This window comes from Sceloporus undulatus, chromosome 1 (assembly GCF_019175285.1).
Source record: "Sceloporus undulatus isolate JIND9_A2432 ecotype Alabama chromosome 1, SceUnd_v1.1, whole genome shotgun sequence".
Classification (NCBI taxonomy): Eukaryota; Metazoa; Chordata; class Lepidosauria; order Squamata; family Phrynosomatidae; genus Sceloporus; species Sceloporus undulatus.
The window spans coordinates 169,081,287-169,090,951 of record NC_056522.1 but is presented as its reverse complement, the minus strand read 5'-3'; positions in this window follow the sequence as shown (position 1 = coordinate 169,090,951).

Here is a 9,665-nt window from a genome sequence, read left to right as displayed (position 1 = left end):
CAACTTCATCTTTATTTGCAGCGCGCTGACAAGTATGAGGAACAAAACTCATGGAGCTGTACAGAGATGCGGTTCTGATAAACAAATAGTGTGAACAACAAAACCAGAATGCGTGAGTGAGATTATCCACATAGTAGTCCTGCTAAAAAAAGAAGTCTGTATCTCTTTGTTCTTTTCTAACAGTAGCCTCTTGTTCTGAGTACAGATTCCTCATCAGGAGTATCAGATATCTTGGCACTTCCATGTCTTTAAGGGCATTCTGTAGCCTTTCATGATCTATGCAGTCAAAGGCTTTGCTATAGTCTATAAAGCACATGCTGATTTTCTTTTGGAATTCCCTGGTGTGCTCCATTAGCCATCTTATGTTTGTAATGTGTCCCTAGTGCCTCTTCCTTTCCTGAATCCTGCTTGGCCCGCTGGGATTTCTCTCTCCATGTATGTTTGGGGTCTGTGTTGCAGAATTTTGAGCATAATTTTGCTTACATGGGAGAACAGTACTATGATCCTATAGTTGCTGTAGTCTCTTGTGGATTTTTTGTGGATGGGGATGTATATTGAACACTTTCAATCTGTTTGCCATTGTTTTGTTTTCCATATCTGTTGATATATGTTGGTTAACAATAGAGTTGATTCTGTCTATGGGGATTGCAGCAGTTCAATTGGAATATCATCTGTTCCTGGTGATTTGTTTTTCACTATTTCTCTTATTGCAGTTTCTGCATCACTTTTCAGAATTTGGGGTTCATCTTCATATGGCTCTTTGTTCCAAGTGTCCTTCATTTTGTCATCTCTTTTGTATAATTCTTCTGTGTACTGCATGCAACATCTTTTTATTCCCTCCTGAAAGCACATGCACACACACAAACGTACATGGCAGATTTACAGTATAATTACTGAGCAGGATGCCAGGCAGTGTGTTTTACACAAATGAAACAGCATCTGGCATAGAAACAGGTTTGCTGATGGGAAAATATGGGATATTTGGGGGGGGGGGGTTGCAAAGAAAAACCATGAGTACTTCTGCCCAAAAGAACTCCTTGAAAGACCTTCCAGAGTATGACTAGTGCCCAAAGTCTGCATGCAGTTGGGATAAAAGTTATTCATTCTTGTTTGAAAGGATGAAGAATGGGAAGACTGACATCATTGTGTGCCTCACCTTGTAAAGTGTCTCCTAGGATTGGACTGTAAAGAGGTGTTAAGAAATCAATATGGGGAGCCTGCTAGGAACAGCTGTGGGTACTTATTTGATCCGAAAAAAATCTTTGAGACAATCTACAGGGAAAAAGAATCAGTACATGGCTAATTTCATTGTCTAGCGCTGACTGATTTCATTATTTCTGACTGGTATTACAAAATAATCATCCAGCTAGATTTTTATCTGGTCTAAATATCCCAAAGACAAATAACTTGGAAACAAAATGCTTACTTGGAAATTAGCAGTGTTTTCTGTATGCATTTGTCACAATTTATGAGATTAGGAATTCCATGTGTCTGAAGAGCTGTACAGATATAATGTATTATAGCTGAATTCTTCAGAACTGGAATAGATCTCTTTGTTATCATTTAATTCTGCAGAGATTTAGTAAATTAATCCACAGCTGCAATGTGGAGGTGTGACTTCAATCACAATAGGACCATGACAAAAGCATAAACAAAAGGATGTTTAAAAATATAATAACAATTCTATATGAGCATGATATTTACAACCAATATGAATAACAAAATAATAGGAATATAAAAATGCAGAACTAAATAGAACACCACAATATATAACCAAAATGCAAACATGGATGCAGCACTTTACAAATATAGCAGGAAAATCAAAATATGATATGACAACATATAAACATACAATCTAATGTGTGCCTTCTATGAACAAAAACCTTCTAGATGTAGGAAAAACATAAGCTGCTGTAAAAGTATTTGTTCTAGAATCTAGAAAACATGGAACAGTTTGTTTGTGGTAAGCAGCAAATCCGTGACTTCTTGTAATAGAGATCTTTAGTTTCTGGTAGATTGCCATTCCTGGGACTTTTAGGGTCTTCTTTAGTAGAAACCTTCCAGCACATTAATGCACCAGTGTCCCTGGCTACAAAGAAAATGCAAGAGTTCTTTCCAATGAAAATCCCTTTCAGTGTTGTGGTTTTCCTAGGAAAGAACATTGATGGCCTTTTGTGATTTATCCATTTGTGCTTAAGACTCTTCCCTCCTGTGTTTGTTGATTTTACTTTGGTATCGCAGGCAAGCAAAGACGTTTTTATTCTAGCAAGCTTTTTAAAATCATGCAGACCTGGTTTTATCAGGGGATGGGGGGGTTTGGTTTACATTATTTTAACATTGTATATTTTAAATTTTTAATGTTTTACAATGTTTTACTGTTTTAATTGGATTATTTTAATTGTTTTTAAAGTGTTGTTTTAATATACTGTGTGTGTGTGTGTGTGTGTGTGTTATAAGCTGCCTTGGATGGGATAAAAGTAAAATAAAGGTGGGATAAAAATAAAATAAATAAAATAAAATCACATGGAAGCCATTTGCTATTTTTATGTGTGAAAGTAATGATGAGTTTAAACCACCAAACAACCAAGTTAAATTTTGGATCAATAAATAGATGAATAAGAGGTAAAGAAATAGAACGAAAATTGCAGGTGCACAAGTTTTTACATGTACTATGTACTATGAATCACATACTATGAATTAGGGGAGGGATGGGATGAGGGTGGGTTGTTTGTAACCAGGGGGTGAATTATTGTAATACTGAGATTGTAGTGTTGTTAATTATCAATAAAATAAATTTATTATTTTTGAAAAAAGTAACAATGAATGGGAAGGCAGTTACTTTACTGGTGTAATGATTAGAAACATGATTTGTTTCAAACTGGGTAGTCTTACCCAAGGTGACATTTTTTAGAAAAATAATCAACCCGCCATATCCATGGATTCTGCATCCATTGATTCAACCATCCATGGCTTTAAAACAACAACAACAACAACAACAACAACAACAACAATTCCATTAAGCAAACCTTGATTTTGACATTTGATATAAGCGACTCCATTTACTACCCCATTGTATAGAATGAGACTTGAGCATCCATGGATTTTTGGTATCCATGAGGGGTCCTGGAACTAAACCCCAGTGGATACCAATGGCCCACTGTATTGGATCACAGTGTAGGGTACAGCATTTGTACACATTTGGAAAATACCAGTTGTGAAAGGTAACTGAAAATCCCAAAGTAGCTCTCTTGAAGGAGCCAACAGTGTTCCTCTTGTGGGCATCCATGGCCATTGCCAATCAAAGTGTAACATGTCATTTTATTTATCAATCACATGGTATCTAACAATTAACATTATGTAACTCAATGTGTTAAACATTTTCCCTTTCCAACATTAATGGAAATGGTATCAATATTCTGGTTAAACAAAAGTATTAAGACTTTCCCCTAATATCCCACTCTGTAATATACAAAGGGATGCAGTGGCTCAAGAGGTTAAGACGCTAACTCTGGTGATTACAAGATCAGTAGGTTGGCAGTTCAAGGCCAGGGTGCTGCATGATGGGATGAACTCCTGTTACTAGTCTCAGATTCTGCCAGTCTAGCAGTTTGAAAGCATGCAAATGCAAGTACTGTAGATAAATAGATATCACTTCTCAGTGGGAAGGTGACAGCCTTCGGTGGAGTCATGCTAGCCACATGGCCACCAAGGCAGTCCTTGGACAATGCTGGCACTTGTTTTAGAAATGGAGATGACACCACCCCCTACAGTTGGTTATGACTGGACATTCATGTCAAGGGACTACCTTTACATTTAATATACAAACATATTACAGTCCGCCTCCCATATCCATGGATTCAAACATCCATGGGTTGAAAATATTAATTTTTTTAAATTCCAAAAATCAAACCTTTCTTTTGCCATTGTATAACAGGTACACCATTTTACTGTTTTGCATTTAATGGAACTCGAGCTTCCACAGATTTTGGTATCTGCAGGGGGTGGGTGGGTCTTGGAACCAAATGCCAGCAGATACCAAAGACCCATTGTACATTAATTTCACCTCCACTCTTTTCCTACAACCTCACAGTCTATGGAGAGTGAGTCCAGAACTAAAAAAATACAGTCAGCCCTTTCCAAACATAAAGAGAGCTCTTAATGTGAAACTGCATTCTCTGTTGAGAGGGAAAACTCTGTGCAGGGAGACAATGGTGTCACTAAGGTTGGTGTCACCTGGTATGGTAACTCATGGTGTCATCCCCCCATTGACCTCCTTGGGTGATCTCCTAGCCTCGGGGTGTGTGTGTCTCCAGCCTGGGTGGCTGGTGAGTGGCCATTTCTACGGCCCACGTGACACTTCCCCAGCCCCGGAAATCCCACCAGAAGTCCCATCCCCCACACTGGATGACACCCAGTGTGGGATCTCCATTGTCCCATACTACACTCATACAGAATACTTAGTAATATTTTTTGTTCTAATGTTACTCATAAATCGTCATTCTCATATATCACTGAATGTAATGGTAATAGTTCCAACATAAAAAGGGTAAAGGTTTCCCCTTAACACGAATGTCTAGTTGTGACCGACTGTAGGGAGTGGTGCTCATCTCTGTTACTAAGCTGAAGAGCCAATGTTGTCTGAAGATGACTCTGGTCATCATCTGGCCAGCATGACTGCACCGAACACTGTTTACCTTCCCACCGAAGTGGTACCTATTTATCTACTTGCACTTTTACATGCTTTCAAACTTTTACATGCTTTTATGAGTAACATTAGCACAAAAAACATTACTACGCATTCTGTATGGGTGTAGTAAGGGACAGTGGAGATCCTGCAATGGGTGTGGGACCACTGAGTGTGGGACTTCCGGGTGTGGGATTTCTGGTCAGATTACAAAGGGTCTTGTGCATTGTTCAATTATTTTTCATGCTTTTGGAACTCCCCCCCCCCCAAGGTTGACCCTAAAGGGGCCATCTCAAGTACTGAACCAATTCTGTGGAAAGCATGCAGCTCCTTGGAGAGCTCATGAGGAATTCTGATTAAAACCTGGAATGGATTTACTGCTTTACTAACATGGAAGCTGCCTTTGAGGATGGCTCAGGAGCATCAGTTGGGACTGATACTCATTGTGAATTACATTGGTTTCCTTTTTGCTTCTAGGTACAATTAATAACAATAATATAATAATATAGTTTATTTTTACCTCCCGCCTCTCCCATGGATCGAGGCAGGATTGCGACCTTAAAAAGCACTTAGTATAATCAATACAACAATAAAATACTAACACTGAATTTACCAAGAATGCCTATTAGTTCTCTAAAAATTACAATTCGTCCCATTAGCCAACAATCAGAGTCAAGGAAGAGCTGTCATCATAACCTTTTTATATGGAATTCAGTGGATAAGCCTGCCGGAAGAGATCCGTTTTGAGTGCCTTCTTAAAGGCCTCTAAGGTAGTAATGAGAAGGATCTCTTTCAGTAGGTCATTCCATAATCTTGGGGCCGTGGCAGTGAATGTCATTAACCTGGTATTATAATATTCTAGGAAGAACTTCCCAGATGTTCTGAGAGTGCAGGGAGATTTATGTAGGGAGAAGCGCTCCCGCAAGTAACTCGGGCCTGAGCCATGTAAGGCTTTAAAGGTAATAACCAACACTTTGTATTGAACCCGGAAGCTAATTGGCAGCCAGTGAAGAGATTTCAGTATTGGTGTTATATGATCAAACCTAGATGTTCCGGTGACCAATCTGGCTGCTGCATTTTGAACCAATTGAAGCTTCCGAATTTGGTACAAGGGTAGCCCCAAGTAGAGCACATTGCAGAAATCTAACCAAGAGATTACCAGTGCAAGTACTACTGCTTCAAGTTCCTTTCGGTCCAGGTAGGGACGCAGTTGGCATATCAACCAAAGCTGATACCAAGCACTCTTGGCTGTCGCATCTATTTGGGATGTCAATTGTAAGGACGGATCCACGAGTACTCCCAAACTGTGAACCTCGTCCTTTAGGGGAAGTGTGACCCCATCCAGCACTGGGTGACAAAACTCCATCCCTGGACTTGGGGTACCTATCATGAGTACCTCTGTTTTATCTGGATTCAGTATGAGATTGTTTTCCCTCATCCAGCCCATTACCAATCCAAGACAGGCATCCAGAGGAGAGATGCCATTCCTAGTCACTGCAATAGTCGGGGACATAGAGAAATAAATTTAGGTGTCATCAGTGTACTGATGACAGCACAGCCCATGTCTCCGGATGATCTCCCCCAACGGCTTCATGTAAATGTTGAAAAGCATGGGGGACAGAATGGCGCTCTGAGGGATGCCAAATGTCAGCTCTCTCTTGGAAGAGCAGCTGACCCCCAGCATCACCATCTGGAATCTGCCTGAGAGGTAGGAATGGAACCACTTCAGAGAAGAGCTCCCAATACCTAACTCCCTCAGGCATTCCAGAAGGATACCATGGTCCATGGTATCGAATGCCGCTGAGATGTCCAAGAGCACCAGCAGGGTCACACTTCCTCTGTCAATGCCCAGACGGAGATCATCGACTAAGGCAACCATGGCAGTCTCAACTCCGTATCCCACTCTGAAACCAGTTTGAAATGGGTCTAGATAATGGTCTTCATCCAAGACAGCTTGGAACTGGAATGCGACTGCCCTCTCGATCACCTTGCCCAAAAATCCTTGGGAGAAGAAGGAAACGGTAGGACCACTGCTTGGAGAAGATGGCAAAATGCTAACAGAGGACAGCGAAAAGGCAGAATTACTCAACACTTTCTTTGCCTCAGTCTTCTCAGAAAAGGCAAAGAGTGCTCAACCTGAGGATAAAGGAGCAGAGGACAGAATAGGGGAATTTCAGCACAAAATAAGTAAAGAGATAGTACAGGAATTCCTTGTTAATCTAAATGAATTTAAGTCTCCAGGACCAGATGAACTCCATCCAAGGGTATTAAAAGAACTGGCAAATGTAATATCGGAGCCATTGGCAATAATCTTTGAAAACTCCTGGAGAACAGGAGAAGTGCCAGCAGACTGGCGGAGGGCAAACGTCCCCATCTTCAAAAAGGGGAAGAAAGAGGATCCCAACAATTATCGGCCAGTTAGTCTGACATTGATACCAGGAAAGATTCTGGAGCAGATCATTAAAAAGAGAGTCTGTGAACATCTAGAAAGCAATTCCATAATCACAAAAAGTCAACATGGGTTTCAGAGAAACAAATCATGCCAGACAAATCTGATCTCTTTCTTTGATAAAATTACTAGCTTGGTAGATGAAGGGAATGCTGTGGATATAGTATATCTTGATTTCAGTAAGGCCTTTGACAGGGTTCCCCATGACATTCTTGCAAACAAGCTTGTAAAATGTGGGCTAGACAAGGCAACTGTTATGTGGATTTGTAATTGGTTGACCGGACGAACCCAAAGGGTGCTCAACAATGGCACCTTTTCATCCTGGAGAGAAGTGACCAGTGGGGTCCCACAGGGCTCTGTCCTGGGCCCAGTACTGTTCAACATCTTTATCAATGACTTGGAGGAAAAAATTGGGGGAATACTTATCAAATTTGCAGATGACACCAAATTAGGAGGAATAGCTAATACTCCAGAGGACAGGATCAAAAATCAAAATGACCTGAATAGACTAGAAAGCTGGGCCACAGCTATCAAAATGAACTTCAACAGGGAGAAATGTAAGGTACTGCACTTAGGGCGAAAAAATGAAATGCACAGATATAGGATGGGGGACACCTGGCTTAAGGAGACAACATGTGAAAGGGATCTAGGAGTCCAAGTAGACCACAAGTTGAACATGAGTCAACAGTGCGATGCGGCAGCTAAAAAGGCCAATGCAATTTTAGGCTGCATCAATAAAAATATAGTTTCTAGATCAAGAGAAGTAATAGTGCCACTGTATTCTGCTCTGGTCAGGCCCCACCTGGAATATTGTGTCCAGTTCTGGGTGCCACAATTCAAAAAGGACATTGAGAAACTGGATCGTGTCCAAAGGAGGGCGACTAAAATGGTGAAAGGTCTGGAAACCATGCCCTACGAGGAACGCCTTAGGGAGCTGGAGATGTTTAGCCTGGAGAAAAGAAGGTTAAGGGGGTGATATGATAGCTCTGTTTAAATATTTGAAGGGATGTCATATTGAGGAGGGAGCAAGCTTGTTTTCTGCTGCTCCAGAGACTAGGACCCGGAGCAATGGATGCAAGCTGCAGGAAAAGAGATTCCACCTCAACATTAGGAGGAACTTCCTGAAAGTAAGGGCTGTTCGACAGTGGAACACACTTCCTAGGAGTGTAGTGGAGTCTCCCTCCTTGGTGGTCTTCAAACAGAGGCTGGATGGCCATCTGTCGGGGATGCTTTGATTTGGATTTCCTGCATGGCAGGGGGTTGGACTGGATGGCCCTTGTGGTCTCTTCCAACTCTATGATTCTATGATTCTAAATGGTAAAAGAGAGATTGGTCTATAATTGTTTCTCACCAGAGGATCCAGAGAGGTTTTTTTTTTAAAGCGGTCTAACGAGTGCTTGCTTTAATTGTGATGGAAATGTTCCCTCCCTGAGGGATGCATTGGTTATAGATTGTAGTAATGTTTTTGTTGCATCCCCTCCCTGGGCGGTCAACCATGATGGGCAAGGATCGAGAGGGCACATCGTCCTCCTGACACAATTAAAGCTGGAGAGCCCAGAAGAGCCCCCCTTATCTTAAGGATTGTCTCTTCTTATACTCCACTCCTCCAGATTCATTCCGCTCCCACACCAGTCAAGACTGAGCCAGCAGTCACTGCTTGATGGTTCTGTTTCTGCAACAGCTGAGGGATATGAGACCTAAGAGCAGGTTATCAGTGATAATTTATTTTAATTCTTTGAGACTTCTGATTTTAGATGTTGGGAAATATTTCAATGTTGTAGGGTTTTTAAAAGCACTACAACAATTTCCTCCTTCCCTGTAGTGCCGTTATTGTGAGTGGGTGTAGGGGGTGTGGATCACACCGGGTGATACTCCAGAGGAGAGGTGACACCCAGTTGGGCCCTCCTCCTCCTTTAATGCAGGAGGAGTGAATGCATGCCCTTTCTGACTTCTCTGTCTTTCTCCGTGATGAAGAAGATTAACCCTTTTTATTCAAAAGACAATTGACAAAGTCTCTATTAAGAGTCTGCACTTGTTTAATGATCCATTAGGAGTGAAAGCTGAAGTAACTCTGATGTGGGGACAAAGACACTCTACAAAAATTAACCCTTCTTCTTAATAATCCCTTCACATTACATTCTAGTATTGATGGCCTTTTCATTAGAGTAGTGCCGAGCTTTCTTTCTTTCTCCTTTTTGGGTAGGGCATTGGATGACAAGGAATTTGCTGTAATATCAGAGGAATTGGGGCTCTGAGCCTTTCAGATGAGTTGGAAGGCAACTCTGCTTAAAAGGATTCTTCTCCAAGCAATTTAAAAAGAAAACACTCAGGAGTTTATCCCATTAACAAAGAAGCCAGTTTACCTATTCCGGCTTGAATTCATGATCTGGGATGCCCCCAGATGCTATCATACCTAAATCACCACCTATCTAGCCAGGATGCCACCTCCTGGATGCATCCTCGCTCAAAGCCTCACTCAGCCAGCACTTTTTCGAAGTCAGGGAGCTTCCGACTTCAAAAATTGGCTGGCTG